General features: G+C 36.2%; 1 protein-coding gene across 1 annotated transcript in view; it reads left to right on the top strand.

The window, feature by feature from the left end:
- The first annotated feature begins 4599 nt into the window (after positions 1 to 4599).
- The window catches only part of LOC109099546 (supervillin-like), a 73199-nt gene continuing 57899 nt past the window's right edge, over positions 4600 to 19899 (top strand). Inside the window, exon 1 of the mRNA XM_042767624.1 lies at positions 4600 to 4795. The gene's annotated coding sequence lies outside the window, so the exon portion shown is untranslated. The remainder of the gene's footprint in view (positions 4796 to 19899) is intronic.

Genomic DNA, 19899 nt, shown 5'->3' on the forward strand with positions numbered 1-19899 from the left:
TGAATAGGCATGTTTGGCTCATTGTAAATCAGCTCTCTCTCTCTGTCAGTCTGACTGCCTCCTTCTCATGCCTCTCTGTGTTATTTCAAAAGGTCAGGAGCATAAATTGTCAGTTGATGAGTGTTTGTGGGTGTGTGTTTTTTGTCTCAAGTTGCGGAAAGAAAAGGTTAGTCTAAAGAATTACCCTTCCGCGGACTGAACCAGAGCCAGTGGCCTTTTCCAAGACTGACCCTTAGTTGAGCATTCAACTGGCTGCAAGCAACCATGAGCTCATTTCAATTAGATGGACACAGAAAAAAAGCCTTTTATTGTCACTGTCTAACTAAAATGTTTGATCTCACCACATAACCAACCCTTCAGAGCAATCTCAGATCACTCACACACCATTGTCAATTGAGGAACTACTTAGTTTCACTACTTCAATCCAGATCTAGATAATCGTGAAACGGAATCCTTCTATCCTACCCATCATGTCCAGGGAGATTCAGTCAGATTCACTGCCAAAATGCATTTAATGTTGAAATACAATGTGGTTTCTTGTCCCAAGTCCTGGATAAAGTGTAAAGTGATTGTACTTGTGACAAGGATTGATGGTTCACTGTTTACCTCTGCCAGACATTTACTTGGTAGCCTTCACAAAGTAAAAAGATTAAAAAGCACGCTGTGGACTGGTGACTCTTTTCATCAAAAGCATGTTTGAAATCAAGCCCAGCTCCACAGGAGAGTTTGGCCAACCAATTTATGAGCTTGGCCCCATCACTAAACTAGAAACCCACTAGAGCCCACCAAGAAAGTCCTATGGCCCACCTTACATCACAGAGCTGGAGTCTGTGTGAAATATGAATGGATAAACCATTTCCAGTACAACCATTTCATCTTTTCTAATTCTTTTTCTGCTGCTGTCCCTACCATCTGCTGATTTTCTTAATTCAACAAGCATACCTGCAAAATGTCTACCATCTTCACTTAGATACACGTTAATTGGTTCCAGTTCTTGAATGTCTCCATGATTAAACAGTCCAAAAGCACTGCTAAGTTTTCGCAGTTTGTATAACTTTACTTGTCTACGTTTGCTTGTTCCAGTCAGGCTGCCAGAGGGGTTGTTAGTGGGGATTTTTCAGCAACTCTTACCACAGTTTACATCAATACACCAGTAGGTGGCAGAAAGTTCAAAAGATGTTTTTGATTCATTCAGCAACGAAATTAAATGGTAGAGTGAGTCATTGAATCATTCAAGCAATTCGTTCAAGAACACTGATTCATTTAGGACAAAATTTCAATGTGTTTTTTGATAAACACTTTGTGAATATAATTGCTTACAGTTTAAATGTGGAACTTACATTTGAAATCACCTTTAGGTTTGGTTTGTTGGATGTGCTTTAGTTCTGTTATTAGATCACCAATACCTTCAACTTCTTCAAACTAGACAGAGGTCACTCATCGCTCCCTCATTCGCTCTGTTATTGGGTCTATTTCTCTCTCTCCTACTGTAATGTTTCTGTTTATATGAGTGAGTGAGTGGGTGGATGTCTTTAAATTATTTAGTTAGAGTAACCGGAGGCCACATACAGGATGAGATCTTTTTGTATTCATCCTCTCAATGGCCTTGACTGAATAATGCATATCTGAGAGAAAGTAGAAACAGGATGAGACCATTTGACATAAACACAATAAAGCCATGGGCAGGTTATAGTTGAGCAATGATGTTATTATGATGTCTAGCTCAGTGGGTGGGGGATGGTAGTCATATTTGAGGCCTTTGTATTCTTTTCCTTTGCTTTATTTTAGGGAAACACAGGCTTTGTCTCAGCAGGGGCTAAAGACATCTGACACTGCTCAGCATGAGCATAAAACATTTACAGATACAATTTGATGAATTTTGTGTTATCACAAAGATCACGTGACACGTTTTATTACAAATTCAGTCATTTTAGTCATCTGAGATATTGCTTTGTTCATGTGGAAATTGACTATTTTACATCTGTTGTAATACTTTGTGTCAGGACTATTTTACATTATTTCACAAATGTTTTGCTGTGTTTCTATTCTATTATGTTTCTTTTTTAGTCTTAACTTATTTGAAAACCATTCAAGCTGAAGGTTAAGCTTTGTTTGAAGCTATAAAATAAAGCGTTTTAATTTAAAATCTAGATCAAACTAGGGTTCTTATCTTATTTTCTCTTCAAAAGAGAACCAAAACAACCAAAGCCTTTGTGCCATGTGAAATTAATGGATCATAAAGTGGATCATAAACTGCTAAGGAGAACCGATCAGCAAGAAATACACCATCAAGCTTTGTAATTCTCCGGTCAACTTGAACCTATGATTCATGATTTTTGCTCTCAAAAGACACATTTTCCCTATTATCTGGATACTGTAGTATGGTGTAACCTGGCTCCATTTGGATTTTTATTAAGCTTTTTCCTCAACACTTCCAAGTTATGTCTGCTCTAATAGCATCTAGCTCCCATAAATCTGTGCTGCATGGAGATTCATTGTCGTAGGCAAAATAGACCTCCTATCGCTCACACACAATATGGCTTTTGGTCTCTCCTCTAACCCAGAGACTCATCAACACCAACCCATGTAATAAGTTCTGTTGTCTTCACTCTCATTTCACTCTCCATGTGTGCATTCTTCATTCCTTTCTGTTTAGATACGTTCCTCCTTGTCCCTCATGAACCATCCATCCTTTGCTCTCTGTCTCAGCCTCACAACAAAAAGAAAAAAAAAAGGCCTCCAGAGCTTGGGCTGTACAGAATGTTCTAATACATTAAAGCTACATAGAACAAATTAAATTAAATTAAAGCTCTTTGCAAAGAAGTGGCTTTATAGTTATATCCTATACTACACTTTATCTACTAAAACTTAAACATGACATATGACATGCTTAAACAATAAATTCTTTAATCAAACAACATTAACATATTGTTTGGTGTCAAAGTTGAAAATTGTCTTCAGATTCACAAAGGCCAGGATAAAGATGTCTTCCGCTGTATAATTAACACAGCTGACCCTGTTCGATAGCATCCTCCTATTCATAACATTTGCTTGTTGTAATCTTAAACTGGGTAATTTTCTTTCAAGCTTTTACGCCACTTAGTCTGCACATTTCATTCTTATGTCTTTTTATAGGAAACTGAGGATTTGAGACACTGCTGTAACCAATGAACAGAACCTCTTTGACCACATTGGTACACTGGTGGCATTACAATAGCCTGAGTCAAAAGAGCATTGTTGAACTGACCTTACACATCCTTTTTTATTTATTCATTTCAAACGGTTGTATTTTGATGTGTTTTTTTTTTTTGTTCTCTTTCAACATGCCTTTGTCTTCTCAACCTCACAAGAACATTATAATCAGTGTTTTTAGTATAAAGTAGTACTATTAGTATTTATTAATATATTTAGTTTTATATTTTTAGTTTTCATTGTAATTTTAGTTTTAATAATTTTGTTAAGTGATTTTCTCATTTTTTCATTATTATTATTATTATAATTGTATATAGCTTTAATTGATTTATTTTTTCCAGTTTTGGTTGTAAAATGTATTAGTTATAGTTTTAGTAAACAACACTGCTTAGAACAGAACATGCAACATGCATATGAAATATATGCACCATTTTCATACAGTTCTGTAAGCTTTGCATGAAATTTGAAATGCAATATCAAGACATAAATGGCGAAGGTCACATCTGTTTCCTATGTATCAAAATACCAAATGGATTTGCAATCAAATTTCCCTTCTGCTGCATGTGAAATGACGGTTCAACAAACATTATTTACAGTCAGCATCTGAATTTTGTTCCTCATTTTTCTCCACACAATGAGGATTGAAGTGGTTCTTTTGTTAGTGAAATCAAATGCCTCATATGTAAACTTGACTATTAAATTAAGATTTTTAATAAAGCATACACTTTACTGGTGTTGAGCAAAAAACTGACATATACAAAGCATCAATTTGTTATAAGAATTTGATCCAACACAAATGTTTAACTCATAAACTGGATGGACAGATTCAGTACCAATGTATTCATAGCTCTGGCTTCTCCAGAGGTTTCTTGGAGTCAATGCACTGTGAGGTTTCCAGGTCTGGTGAATGACGAGTAACCAATGCTTGGAACGGTTCAAGTGTCTCAGCTCTTCATGGGTCCATTGTCTCATAAGTGGTAACAACATGTTTTCACTGTTTCAAAATTGTTACGCTGGCATGCTGTTTCAATTCATGTTGTCCGCCAACTAACAATCATTGTCTTTTCAAACTTTAGCTCTCTGAATACAAAGATGTCTTTATTGCTGTAGCTGAATTTGTATTGTAGGGAATTTTGTTGCAGACCACAATGATGTATCTGGCAGTTTGTATATTCATTCACATTAATGAATAATGGAAAGGCTGATAATAAAGGAACAATTGTTATTTCTATCAAGGTTTCCAATGTACAATTTCAATTGAGTGTTTGTTGGATATCCAAAGGAAGTAATACAGGTTTGAAACGTCATCACGGTGAGCAAATAATTATAGATTTTTATTTTATTTTATTTTTGGGTGGATCAACTATTCCTTTAAGATTACACTCACGTCGCCCGGAAGCTGCTGCTGTTGAGGACAAATGCAAGTTGGAGGCGCGCACTGGTGAGCGTGAATGACAGACGGACGCGCGCGCGCGGTTTCCCTGCACTCACGCAACTCATTCGTTTGTCAAGATATGTTTGTTGAGATGTTCTTTGATGACGCGTTTGTATTCACGAACAGTTTGGAAATAACTTCTAAACATCACTGACAAGTACCTCTCGGGTAAGTTGTTAAATTATTTAACTTGCTTGCAGTTTGTTGGATGTTAACGTTACGCCTTTTAAACTTTATTTTGCTTGTGCGTAATTCCCCAAGTGAGTTTTGTCTTGTTTTCAGCAATTAACAAAACAAAAAACAAAACATAAATAGTTTGTGTTTAGATACTCTTTGAGTGATTAATAGTGTTAATAAGATAAAGCTGTTTCTCCTCAAACCTGTTGGTGGTTTGTTTTTGTTTTTGTCAGTTTTGTTTAGCTGTCTCCGAAAAAAGTATTAAATCGTTTTTAAGTAACGTATTTAATTCTTTATTTTTTACTTTTACTTAGAGTTGCAGTTAAACAGTACGGGTCTCATTTTGTAAAGGTTTCTTTAGTTTACATCAAGGTTTCTTATAACAGCGGACAGGATGCGCGCTCCCGTGCGCCAGCAATTGAATGGTGGTTGTGCTCACACGTGAAAAGTGTACAAAATAGACCGTAAACTAAAGTATTAAACTTTATTGAAGTGTATCCGTGAGATAGGAACAGGACGAGGTTTCGAAGCGTTCTGTAAAGCATACCAATGGTCTGTTTATTCTTCATTGTGGTTAAAGGAAGGGTCGTTCCCGTTACTTGATACACTACATGTTTCCCAGCTGGACGCGCGGTCATGAAGCGCGCTCCTGGGGAGATGCATCTCACAAAAGCAGAGAATTGAATGTGATACCTGATGGCTAAAGTCGTATGATGTCACGGACTGGGCATGTGGGTGTACATTGTACATTCTTTTTATGTATACAACTAATGTAAAAGTTAGTTAAAAGTTAGTTGCATCAATGTAAAAAAATTGTATTTATAGTTTAAGAGCCACAGCTCGGTGTACATAGAGTTAGTGCACAGAGTAACACAACAAAAGAGCCTTTGCTGTGCTGCACTGGATTGTTTTATGATCCAGTCTCATTTGCATTGATCTAATATAACCCCATCAGTGACGCAGCTTTATGACCTTTGTGGTTCCCTTTTGTATTTATCTCTGCCAAAAACAACTTTTTTTTTTCATGTGGTTAGTTGGCCTGAATTGGTTTTGGCGTGACATGCTGTAGACCAGTGGTTCCCAATCCTGGTCCTGGAGAACCCCCAACACTGCACATTTTAGATGTCTCCCTATTCAAACACACCTGATTCAACTCATCAGCTCATTAGTAAAGACTCCAAGACCTCAAATGTGTGTGTCAGATAAGAGAGTCACCAAAAACGTTCAGTGTAGGGGGTTCTCCAGGATTGGGAACCACTGCTGTAGACCATCTAAAACTATTTTAAACAGCATTTGCATTAGGACTGTCAAAATGGCTGAATTTTTTACTTTAATATTATGAATATTCGAATTTAAAAGGCTAATTTCAGTTAGGGGGAAAAAAAGCTTTTGGCTTCTCTCCTGAGGCCACAAGAGGGCGCATCGAGCAAAGTATTTTGCACGTTTCTTTAAAGCATAATAAAATAACACGACCATCTTTGAAAAAAAGTGCATAATGTTTAAAATAATGTTTATAAACCTTATATAATTAATAAAGTTATTTAAACAATTAGAAACAAAACCGCATCATGCATGTATAGTTTAATACAAAGGCCCGAAAACCAATCACAAAGCGTAATTTCTTCATTTAAAAACTTGAGATGCAGTGGGATGGGGAAAACCGGCATAAAGTCTTGAGACATGTTTTTTAAAATTTGAACTTGTATTAATTTTATATTTCTAAACTCGTCCCAGTGCAGGCTGGGCAGAAGTGCGGATTGAGGTCACATAACGGCCGCAAAGGGGTCACTCGCGAGCACCCTTCTGAATGCTAAAATGACAAATGGGACACTCGACGGTCTCATGGACTAAACGGACACGCATACGCGGCAGGACAGCCCTAATTTGCATAATTAATTTATATAAGGCAAGCAGTTTTATGACATCCTACTGAGAGATTCTATGTATTTGTACCTAAAAAAAAAAATAAAAAATAGAAATCGATGAAAAGTTGAATAGTTACAGGACCCAAGATACACTATACCTACAAATAAGTTTTACCTTAAATCTTGATATTGACTTAAAATGCCTACTATACATGGTTTTAAATCCAAGATCATTAGTTTCTTTATCACATATAGATTTTATTAGAAAATGTGAATGCAAGTAATGCATATGGCTGACAACGAACATTTGTGATCTGCCCTGTCAAAGAGCCCTTACTGTAAACCAAACAGTTATAAATGCAAGTGAATTAATCTCTTGCCATTACATTTGAATTATGAAACCTTGATTTGCATTTACACAGGGTAACAAACAAATTCAAGCTCATATTTAATCTACACTGTTGGTTTCCATATTTAATTGTTTTGCAGTCTGCCAAGTCAATTTGGTTGAGAAATAGCTATGTTAAAAGTATAAAATAAAAAGTGGCAAAACAATAATAAGAGCATATTGCAGGTCTTTTTACTTGTGTTCAGGGTCCACCTGGGATGCATTTGGAAGCCCTCTTGAGCTTTAACGATTTCCTGCTTGGCCTTTAAAATCTGAGTTTAATGGGTTTTGTAATGCTGGCAGCTATTAGCATAGATCTTCAACCAGAGAGAGAGAGTGAGAAAATTAAGGGCTTAGAGGGTGGTATAGAATGAAACATAGAACTGGCCCAGTGTTTTACTGTAGGTCTGTTTTATACTCCAAAGACATTAAATGTTCAGCATGCTTTTTACATATTCATCTCTCCATTAGGGTGAAACCAGGCTAAAATAAAAATTAAATGAAATTTCTAATCTATACATAGATTATAATTTTTTTTCTGGATGTTTTTATCTGCTTATGATCTGTACAGCTGATAATTCCTAATCTTGTCTTTCAAAATATTTATTTTATTAAAGGAATAGTTCACCCAAAAATGAAAATTTACTCACCCTCTGCCTCAGGCCATCCAAGATGTAAATGAGTTTGTTTCTTCTTTAGAATATGTTTGGAGAAATTTAGCATCATTACAACACAGTACATTATTTGTTCACAAATGGATCCACTGCAGTGAATGGGTACCGTCAGAATGAGTTCAAACAGCTGATAAAAACATCGCAATAATCCACAATAGTCTGCATTAATCCAGTCCATCAATTAGCATCTTGTAAAGTGAAGAATTGCATGTTTTTAAGAAACAAATCCATCAAGGCATTTTAAACTGTTGTTTCTGGCCAAATATGAGCCCATAATCAACCAAAAGAAACTGAGGAAGTCGTTTGCCTGTTGTCCTCTCACATCATAATCCACCAACATATTTATTTAGAACTGTTTTGGACTGTTTTCACTTGTAAACAGCACTTGATCTGTGCATACAGTATTTCTCTTGTTTCCAACAAGATTTTTTTTCTGACGGCAACCTTTCATTGCAGAGAATCCATTGGTGAACAAATGATGTAATGCTAAATTTCTCCAAACGCATTTACAACTTCAATGGCTTGAGAGTGAGCAAATTTTCATTTTTGGGTGAACTAAGTGCAGATGTTTTCTACAGTATAGGAATAGGCAAATTTCATTTTTCATTCTCCAAACTAGAGTAAAAGGATCACGCTGTCCATCTGTATCTGTTTTCATCACAGTGATCAGGGGAGCTTTGCCTTGTGACTGATCATAGCTCTTATGTTTCATAACAAAGCTGTCTTTCCATAGGCTGTTATATTTTGCAACATAAGTCAGTGGAAGGAGTATGAGGTGGATTACAGAACAGGATGTCTAGTCTAGTAAGTTTATGGTTAACCTCACTTTCCGTCAGATGACTGTTGTAATGTAAGCATTCTCAAAGCTCATTCCTTGTCTGCTCCAAATCATGTTAAAACTATTATTTGTATTAATTGGTTCACTTCTTAATGGTCTGTGAATTAGAGACCCAGAAAACCAGACTGTGACAGTAGAAAAGTAATGTCAGTAGTTTTTAATCATGTTAAAAGTGAATTTAGGCATCACTATAGTACAATATACAGTATTAAAAATTTATATTAAATTGAGAGCATAGATGATAACATAGGTAATTAAAAGTAAAAAAATAGGAGAACTAAGCATGCACATTTAAATACCATAATATATGCAATATTGAGTGCAGTGTTATTTTAGTATTATTTTTATATATTTAGTTTTTCATTTTTAGTTTCTTTGATGTTTCAGTTCACACACCCTTCTCATTGAGGTCTGCATAATGGGGGAATGACCATGTGTCGTGGTTGGCACAGTAACATCCGTACCCATCATTCAGCAGACATAACCCTCAGGGCCTTCTGAAGCAACTGCTCATTAATCAGAATAAGGATCAGCTCTCTGAACAAGATAATAGCAGCTGTAGTCCTGCTCTGGCCAAAGCAGGGGGAGACTACCATAACATCCCTACGAGACTGGATTCTTTTCTTGTTACCAACAGTACTTCTCATGTTACCCTTGATTAATATTGTATATTTTATATTATAATATATTTTGTTATATTATAATATTTCCTTCACAAAGGCTGTCATTGGTTTAATTATATGACAGAAAGAGACAGCACATACAGCATTGAGTTTCTTTGAGTTCCTTTCACCTTTTTAAAAATTACTGTGTTGAACTAACCCTTCTATCCTAGTCTCTGAGAAGCTGTATGAAATGAAATCTGAACATGTACAAATAAATATTTCCTTTAAGTGTGCCTACAAAGTTCTAAAAACATTACAGGCACATATAAAGTTACAGAAAATTGGTAAAATCTAATGAATGCAACTTATGAGAACATTTAATGAGAAATACCCTTTTTTTTAGTTTCTCTAAGCTTTTTCACACAGTCCCAGTGTTTTCCGAGAGCAGAACTTCCCTGTAGACCCTCCTGCTTTCTCTCTGAGTCATGGCTGACCCTGTTGCATAAGTTCATGGGCTGACATCATTGTTAGGAACCCAGCACTGCAGTTTGAAGGCAGTGTGAACCGGTGTGGGGCCTCAATTCACCCCCCTGCACTGGGATGAGGAGCAGCTGGGGCTCCTGAGGCATGGCCCTCACTGTTGAGAAAAGACTGAGAAAACGCTCCTCTGTGTGTACTGTAACACAAGCACCTGGTTTTTGCATTTTGCATGTAAATGATGTAGGCCATAGCTTGGTGTGTGTGCCTTTGTCTTTAGTTTCTCCATTGAAAGTTTTTGCCTAATAACCTTTCAGAAATTTGTAGAGAATGTATGTGCATGTATGTGCACATGTGGTTTACTAATCACAGCCTTAGATGTGTAATAGTGTTTGAGCAATCAATAATCATTCATAGCCTATGGTGTCTAAATGAAGTGCAAATTAAAAAAAAAAAAGTGTTTTAAAGAGGTTATCTTATTTGTATTTTTTTCTCCTTATGTTATGATTTTTCCTTTTTTTGCACCACAAACAGGCTATTTGTTGCTGCTTTTGCTTTAGATCTTCTGAATAAACACCACATTTGCATGTAAAATAAGATACAACACTTTGCTGCACTTATTTGCTTATAATCTGTGGATATCAGGTCTATAGTTTTCAGCTGCTGTGGTGTGTTTGCAAAATAATCTGTGATTAAAATGTCCACATATTGCGATGGTACGACTGAAAATGATCAGGAATTTTGTTAAAAATAATGTTGTGATCTTTCAGAAGCAAGGAAAAGTGTAGGTGCAAAGTTTAACTGTCTTGCCCATCTTATTTATTCTGATCAGAAATAATAGTAGGCTATTTCTTCAGATTTTGCCTTATGTCACTGGGCAGGTCATGTTTCTGAATACAAAACAGGAGTTGCTGATTTGTAAATGTGTTAATTTGTCTAATGTTTTAATGTTGCAGAAGTACAAGATGTGCAGTTTAGTTTCTTTAAACACTGGGGAGGAAGTTTAGAGTTTGCAAAGTTACGGTATGTTTTCATAATACACTGAACTCTTCCCGGAAAGTTAAAAAAAATGTAATTCCTCTTGATATGACCCCTTTAAAGCTTATGCTTGGAGGGCATGTTTTCTTAGTTTATATAGAACGGATGTCACAATTATGAGTTAAGAACATCTATGACTCACTGTGAAGTATAAACACACATACACATGAGCTCCTGACCATGGACAGACTTAGCACCATATTTACACACCAACATACCTTCTGCCAAGATGCACATAGTTAAAAACGTATACTCGGTGCTCACATGAGGATCCCAGATGTGTTGATCACTCAGGATATTCTCTGGCAGTGGGCCACAGAATTGTGGCGTACACTGGGTAAAGCACAGTCTGTTTCTAAGGCCTAATGAAGACATTGTCTGATTATAGGGGCCACAACTGTTATTGTTCTTGAGTTATTTGATTGTTTAAATGTATTATGTGTCACAGCAAAAAGAAGCACATCCATTTAGAGGTTAGGTCATAGGCCTATTTGTTTTTCATCCACTTGTTCCATTTGCAGTTGTTGTGGCTTCATTTAGAGATAACAGTGCTTTTAGGTTGATTGTTTATGTGCACCGTCAGCTGTTTGATGCTAGCTTATTCAATCTAAGATGCTTTGAGGAGGTTTAAATTTATGTAATTGCATTTCTTTAAAACACTGGTGCCCACGTGATTGAAGATAACAACTTCAGACAGTTGTCCAACTATGTGTGGTTTGCAAATTGCATTTGGTTAGTCTCTTAACATGTAATATACAGGCACGGTTGTGTACATTTTTATTTTTATTTTTTTTCCTGGCTGGATAGTGTAGCCCTTCTTTTGCTCTCAGCAAAATCATTCGACTTTGCCAGGTAGCCAGCAGTAAATTTATTAGCGGATCTTTTACAAGGATGATTTTCGTTCCTGTTAGTTTAACTCCTAACCCTTAGGTTGTGGGTTCGAGTCTCAGGCCGGCAATACCACAACTGAGGTGCCCTTGAGCAAGGCACCGAACCCCCAGCTGGTCCCCGGGCGCTGCAGCATAAATGGCTGCCCACTGCTCCGGGGGTGTGTTCACGGTGTGTGTGTGTGTTTACTGTGTGCACTTTGGATGGGTTAAATGCAGAGCACGAATTCAGAGTATGGGTCACCATACTTGGCTGTATGTCATGTCATGATGCCAGTGAAATCAGTTCACCAAGAAATACTAAATAAGAATGAGATCCTGCATTGGTATTATTTAAGCAGAGATTAATTCAAGCTTTTTAATGAATTCACTTTTTTTTGGTGAATTTTTCAAAATGCAACTCTGTTTTTCATATCCATTTGTCAGATGGATCAGAAGTTGATATGATTATACAGACTTGTCAGCTGCAAACCATCTGCAAATGGCACTAAACTTTCTTAGTCCTTTGGATGTCACAGGAAAAGAGGCAAGAGGCTGTTTTTTGCAGAAGTGATGGGTTCAGCCTGTGGTTGAGCGAGAGAAAGAGAGCGAACATGATTTTTCAATTAAGCCTTCCCTCAGAATTTTCTTCGTAAGAGTGCAAAAAGCCAGATCTGGAGGAAGTTCAAACCTCCACCCAAGTTAGTGCATGTTAAATTGCACACACACACACACACACACACACATACATGTTTACTTAGCTATCTAAATGGGGACAGTCCATATGCGTAAAGGTTTTTATACTGTACAAACTAGGGCCGGGAAAATAAATAGATTTTCCGAATGCCTAGCGATTCTTTCTTGAATCGATTCTGAGCTTAGTTTTGAACAGCAGATGGCACTGCATGCTTTAGAAACAGCCGTACTCTGCTTGTTTCCAAATCCTTAAACACATTTGAACCTAAAATAATAATTCATAAAATTTGAAAAGGTTGAAGCGAATTACAAAGGTGTTCACAGTGGGCTGTGTTTACATTAATCTCGCGTCATAAAAGCATTCTAAGCTGAGGTGAAATTACATGTTTCACAAGCACAAGCCCTCTTTAGCAATCTTCTTCATGAGCATTTAAGTGTGCGGATAAAAACTAGACTAGAGTGCCATCTGCTGTTAAAATCTAAGCTCAGAATCGTTTCCAGAGGAATCGCGATGCATTCTGAAAATCTAAGAATCAATTCTGAATCGATTTATCGTCCCACCCCTAGTACAAACTGTATATTATATCGCCCTACACCTAAACCTACCCGTTATAGAAAATGTTTCTGAATTTTTACAATTTAAAAAAACTTTATTTTTATACCAGTTTTACAAATGAGGACGTCCCCAAAGGGAGGTTTTTGGAGATTTTGTCAGGTTTAGCTCACTTTTGGGTATAAATTTGTCCCCAAAATATGGCTAAGTAGGCACACGCACACACATTTTTTATATAGAGTAATGGAGAACCACCCCATCATGGTCAAAATCTTTCTCTTTAACATTCATTTGATGTACATTGTATAGTAGATTAGTGTAGCCAATTAGTATCAAGCCCATGTTAAAGAGTTCACAGCTCATGTTGTGCGGTATTTGGACAATATATAGTCTAACCTGTAAGCTAGTAGCACACACACAGTGAATTTTGGATTCTGGTGGTGCTAGTGAATTATTTCTAGTGGTCTATTAGGTCCACTATGCTTGGATGATTTGAGTTTTTTACTAAAAGACCAAACTGTGCAAATGCATGTCAAATGCACACATTGGTAATAAAATCACCATTGGCCAAATAATTTTTAATGTGCTATATAAAAGTGGACACTTATTTTCTGTCATCCTGTAATGTGTTTACTGTATATCTGCCCTCCTCTTACATTGTCAGCATTTTCATCCATCTTGTGGATGTTCTGGGAACTAAAGTTCACTTAAAGTGGGAACTAAATGTCTTTTCCAACGTAAGAACTGTACTGTTTATATTTGTGTATAATACAGAATCAGAAGAGCTTTATTACCAAGTATGTTTACACACACAAGGTTTGACTTGAGGACAGGAGCTTCCAGTGTAGAAGAAAGTACAAACATAGTGCAGACATACATAGGAATAACACAGTAGGGATGTAATATAACACTCATATAAAAAATAAAACAAAACTTTAAATAATGTACTGTATATACAGAAATAGAAGTATAGGGGAAAAAATTTAATTGTTTAGATAAATGTACAGGTGTGTTATTAGTGTGCAGATGTTATTTACAAAGTGTGCAGTTTAATATAAATATGTCAGATAACTATGTTAGTTCTGATTGACGATGTATAATTATGAAGATTAATTGTAAATACATTATTACAATGTATTTCTGTTGAATTTTATTTTTAGCTCCTGTTCTTTCTCATCATATAATTTGCATGCACAAGACACTGCACAGCATTTTTTTGTGAGCATTCTTTGTGATTACATGTTCACAAGCATTTTAAAGGGATAGTTCACCCAAAATTGAAAATTAGGCCTTAAATTACTCACCCTCAAGGCATCCTAGGTGTATATGCTCACAGTTGTACATGGAAGCGGTTCCAGGCAGATGACATATGAGTTCGCCTTTGCGCATGCGCCGCTCAGAAGTGACGAATGCGGAAGCACAGCAGAAAAATCAAAACAAAACAACGGTCAATAATTAGAAGTACAAAATGAGGATTTGTAAAGAAGAAAGTCAGAGTATTTCAATATAAGCCAAGAGGAGACTGGTATTCCTTTGCTAAAGTAAGGAAACTTTGCTTCCTTTGCTCCTGTTAACAAATGTTGGTTTTCACGAGACTCACTACTTGAAGCCTTTGTTCACGCCCTGGAGCCATGTGAGACACTTTTTTTTTTTTTTTTTTTTTTTTTTTTTTTAAATGGATGGGTTCTTTTTATTTCACTTCTTTTGGACTGAAGCACTGCAACACCCGCTGAGTGCCAGTAAACAGCTTGAAAGATTAAAGATTTTTTTTATGTAACGACTGAATTGGTCTGAAAGAACAAAGTCATATACACCTAGGGTGAGTAATTTATGGACTAATTTTCATTTTTGGGTGAACTAACCCTTCAATGCTTCTGACTATCACCATGTTTTCTTACAGTTTCCATGTCTAAATGGTTATTTTTCCAGTGTTGAAATCCATATTACTCTGCCCAGTATTGAATTCAAGAAGTTTTAAAATGCATTTCTGCACGTCTACTTGGGTGTTCATTGTGACCATCATTTTCTCTCTCTCTCATGCTGGCACATCTGGAGCCTGCTTTTTTTCTCAGCAGGTGTGCCATCAGCGTTGGTACTTGATGATGATGATGATGATGATGATTGTTTGAACAAGACTAATATTTTCCATTTTGATGTATTTCTGAGATGTTATGCTAATCTTTTCTTATGCTGTGCATATTTTGGCACATTACATGCAAAGACATATATATATGCTCATAGCGTATATTTTGACATATAAGAGGTCATCATACTATAAAAATATTGTTTACAAACAAGGCACAACTCGAGCGTTCTGATGAGAGGGGTCAAACCAGGACAGAAAATAGCCTATTACTGCTAAATATTTATTATTTTTTATGTTAAAATCTCGATAATATTATAAGTGGACCTCAGAGAACAGTACAAAAAAAGGCAGTTCTTGACCCCTTTAAATGTGTTCAGTATGGTCTCAGACTTTTGGAGCCCACTGTATGTTTGAGTACTCTTCCAGCTGTCCTTAAAATACCAGCCAGAGCACTATAACTTGGTAAAATGTATCATGTTGACTTCAGTATATTTTGACACTAGAATGGCTCAAAATTGTATAGGAAATAGTGCACTTTTCTCAATGTGTGCCTAGGAAATGGGGCACATTTTGTTACAGTTTTATGAGACCATTGTTTTTCTTCCCCTATTGCTTATCAAAAGATTAGGCATTATCTTTGTGCAATATATCTTTTATACATAATGCATAATGGAGAGATAAGTGTCTGTTTTATTTGATGGATGGAGTGGTGGAGATAGAAAAATTGCCTGAGGAGAGACATGGAAAGAGGATAGGTGGATATAAATGTCTTTTGAAAAGCATTTACACAGATACCCAGATACCCAGTGACGCCACATTCAACTATGTTAGTTTGATTTCCCCCCGCCCCCACACACTTTCTACAATAATGTCAAGCTGTATTTTACCTGTCTTGAGCTAGTAGAAGAAGAGGTTGCTAACATTTAAGCATGAAACGTTAATGGGTGGAAAAGAAGAAGAAAAAAAAACTTATATCCCCTAATAATAATTTATCATACAAGTGGATATAAGACTACTTTTGTGTTTTTGCCTAATATTTCTTACATTTTCAAGCCTACATGTAGTGTGACCCATAATACATAATCTTGCTTAATCAACATAACTTGGTATTTAAGCACAAATTAAAATTGGTAATTTTTCACCAATGTTTGCATTTTGTTTTATATACACTATTGTGCATTCAACCAAAAACATTTTTTTTTTAGTTATTGTCCAGTTATTATTGTCTCAAAGCAAAAATAAATTAAAAAAGTTTGTGTAAAGCAATATTAAAATTTGTTCTCTGAGTTTGTCACACCATTGAAAAATGTGTTATTGATCACCCAGCCAAATTTGAATGGAAAATAAAAATAAATGGCAAGTCAATAAATTATCAAAATCTTGAAAAAATAAGCAGTATTCTCTGCTGCTCTCAGATGGTGTCGGAGCTGAATCCATGGCCACTTGCGAGAGTTTTTAGTACAGCTTGACATTATTGTAGAAAGTGGGGGGAGGAATCAAACTAACATGTTGGATGTGGAGTCACTGGGTATCTGTGTAAATGCTTTTCAAAAGGCAAAGAGAATGTGTGAAAAAGACATTTATATCCACCCGTCCTCTTTCCATGTCTCTCCTCAGGCAATATATCTATCTCCACCACTCCATCCGTCAAATCTCTCATCTGTCAAATACTGCTACAACCTGAATGGATGTTTCCTCTGATAGCTTGTTGGAATTTACACACCCATACATGTTTTGTAATATGCATTTACGTGACGAAGGCATAGCTAGCTTGCAAACTGTAGGGTGTTTACACAGACTTTGAAATATTCAATATATAGCGTTCGCCATGAACAACACTATATGTCGATCAGTCATGCTAAAAACATGAGTATTTGTAGATTATTATCTTATTTATGATGGCTTGTGTCATCAATCCAAAACGCATAAGTCAGTGGCTTTTTCAATGTGTATTTCTGTCCATGTGACTGGAATGACATTAAAGACATTGACCTGTAAAATCTTTCCAATTTTCAGTTACAATTATTATATAATTTTAAACATATGGCTGGTGAAAGAAAAGCTTAAGTGTACTTGTATGTTTGCAAGGCCGTCCTTGGCTGATGTGGGGCCTGTGTGCGAGGTAGGGAATGGGGCCCCCCTCGGTTCTTTCACTGTGGGGCCTCCTCAAGCACGGGGCCCGGTGCAGCCGCACCAGTTGCAATCCCCTAAGGATGGCCCTGTATGTTTGTTTACTGGAAAAATGTCAGGCTTTTTTGTTCAGGTTGTCTTTGGCAAAAACTGAGTTTTCAATTTGTTGCTAACACAGGGAAGATGCAGATGCCTTAATGAATAAAGAGGCTACACTGAGTTTGTGTCTGGCCAGATGGACCATCTGGCATTGGTCCATGTTATTTATACGAAATGTTTTCCTACCGTGTCCCACTTGTTACCCTCATTAAAAGTTTTTCATCATGATTTATGCCTCTATCAACATTGCAGCACTCTAATGAACAGTTATCTCCATTCATTTGAGTTCTTGATGAGTTGGCCTCTAACAAAAACACTCTTGGTAGCAAAACTTCTGTTGTGAAAACACATCATGGCTTTGGGTGCATGTATGTCACGTGTTTCTCAGTTTACTGGGCCGTACTGTCCTTCCCAGACCATCCCATTTGGCATGCCTGTCTCTTCAGTGATTTCTTTCCAGTCTTTTCAGGATGTAGCGTCTCTTTGTTACTTGTTCAGGCTCTTAGATTTCACTCTGATGTCCATGTGCAAAGAAAGAAATGCTAAAGGGAGAGAGCATGTTGAGAGGTAAAGTGCTTAGGCTCAGTGTACAGTGTCTTTCTCTTTGTCATGTTTTTGCTCATCTATACTTGACATGAAGATGTTATGCAGATAAGGCTTATCTAGAAATCTTTATCTTGGGCTGTTTTGTTTTGTTTCTTTGGTCCGTTTTTTAGCTCTTATGATATCTATTCATCTGAGTGGTCTATCATATTTGCTCTCTCTGACTTGAGCCTGGTTTCTTTTTAAGCATGTCTGTGAGGATTAAGAAATATATTAAAAAGCCTGATTTGGTTTGCCCATGAGGCATATATAAGCAAGTGACAAAGTGAGTATTTGTGCAAAGGAGGTCAGGTAATTTTGTCATACTCATAATGTTTCCCTGTCTCCTTTAAATATGCATTCTCTGCCAACCTTTGCCTAATTTTCAGTTTTTTTTTCTGAGTAACACAGAGAAATTTTATTCAGGCCTCCAAGGATGCTGTAAAAATATATTGTTATCTTAGTATTTAGAATTTTTTTAAAAGTGTCCTGTTTTGAGCTAACAATTTGAAGCAGAATAACCTGTTAATTTCACATTGCTGATAACTGTTTCTGTGCAGCTACATTTTTTAAACCTGCTTTTGTGCACAAACAAGTAGTTTGTTATGCAGTGATGTAGTGATATTGTTTACGTCAGTGAAATTGTTTTTGCTCATTTTGTTATTTCTGGTTATTACTAGTTTACTAGTTGGAAACAGCATTTACAGGCACTGTAGTTATCGGACTGAAAATGAAAATGTCTCGTGGACAGTGACAAAACACAATCTAATAATATTTGATTATTTAATATATAGTTATGAGGAGTGGCATTTTGGACCAATGAGATTTCACAGTGGGTTGGGTTATTTAGTGCAACTCCACAAAATGGAAAACAGTTGACTGAAAAAAATGTCTTTCAGCTTGTCACGGTCGAAGTGTTAGGACAAAAACTCAAATGAATGTGGAAAACTGGACTCAACTGATATGTCTTGGTTTTTGAATAAAGTCATCATGGGTTTAATTACTGTTCAATGACCTCTACACCAATGACATCAAAGACAAACATATGTCTTCTGTCTAAATGAGGACATACTTCATACTTTTATATAGTATATGCTATCTAAAAACAAAATTCTTATATAAAATAATTATAAATTATTTATCCTATTGAGGGTGTCTCTAAAAGTTCTGTGCACAAACAATCTAAGTTGTAAAATGCTGGATAAATGCCCAGGCTTTTGAGTAATTTAGTCTAAAGTTAACTTTTTTTCAAAGGCTACTGACCAGTTGTTTACTTGACTTGATTGCAATAGTGCATTATGAACATGATAGAGAAATGGAAAGAAAAATATTTGTAAATGTGTATGAGAGGGTTTGAGAAGGGTCACTAGGTGGAGCTCTGGACTCTTTCAGGAGCTCAGCACAGGTGAGGATCTTGACTTTTTTTTCCTCTGTTATTTGTGTGATGTTTAACTCTCAAACACTTATTTGCTGTTCCTCTTTACCCCTCGCTCTTACAGAACGCAGTTATCTTAAACAGCCATGATCTGTTTTATCTCACGCTGACACCTAGACTCTGTCCTGCAGTCTGTCATCATGTTATCTCCAGAGATCCCTCTCTTGGTTTAGTGTATGAACCACATTGGTTTTGTTTAGAGAGGAAACAAGTTGGGCATCTTCCTTTCACAATGTTTTACACACATTGCATTGATCTTAGAGGCAGCAGGTTTTTTTTTTTTTTATCATTATTATTTTTTTTATTGCGGCAGTAAGTTCCAGTCTAGTAATTTAGGTATACGCTGTATATTGGCCAGAGTAATTAGTCAGCCAATATTTTGCCACTTTGAAATTAACAGCAAACAGCAGTTTATCTTCCTAGCAAGTGCACATTCTGTTGATTAAAGACATTTGTAATAGATATTGACATTTATATAGTTACAAAAAAAAAAAAAAAAAGTTTGAATAAATGCTTTTTTTATTTTATTTATTTATATGTATTTTTTTATTACTTTCTAAGGGTGCTCCAATCGGGATTTTTGGAGCCGACGGTTGATCTGATACCTTCTTCTGATAGCCTTCCTTTTATCATTTAATTATTTATAATGATGCTCCAATCAGGATTTTTACAGACATTCATTCAGGGCCTGAATTTCATTGTTGGGAATTTTGTGGATTTTATTTTTTTGAATGAATTTAAGTTTGATGTTTGGAGAATTTTT

This window comes from Cyprinus carpio, chromosome A12 (assembly GCF_018340385.1).
Source record: "Cyprinus carpio isolate SPL01 chromosome A12, ASM1834038v1, whole genome shotgun sequence".
NCBI lineage: Eukaryota > Metazoa > Chordata > Actinopteri > Cypriniformes > Cyprinidae > Cyprinus > Cyprinus carpio.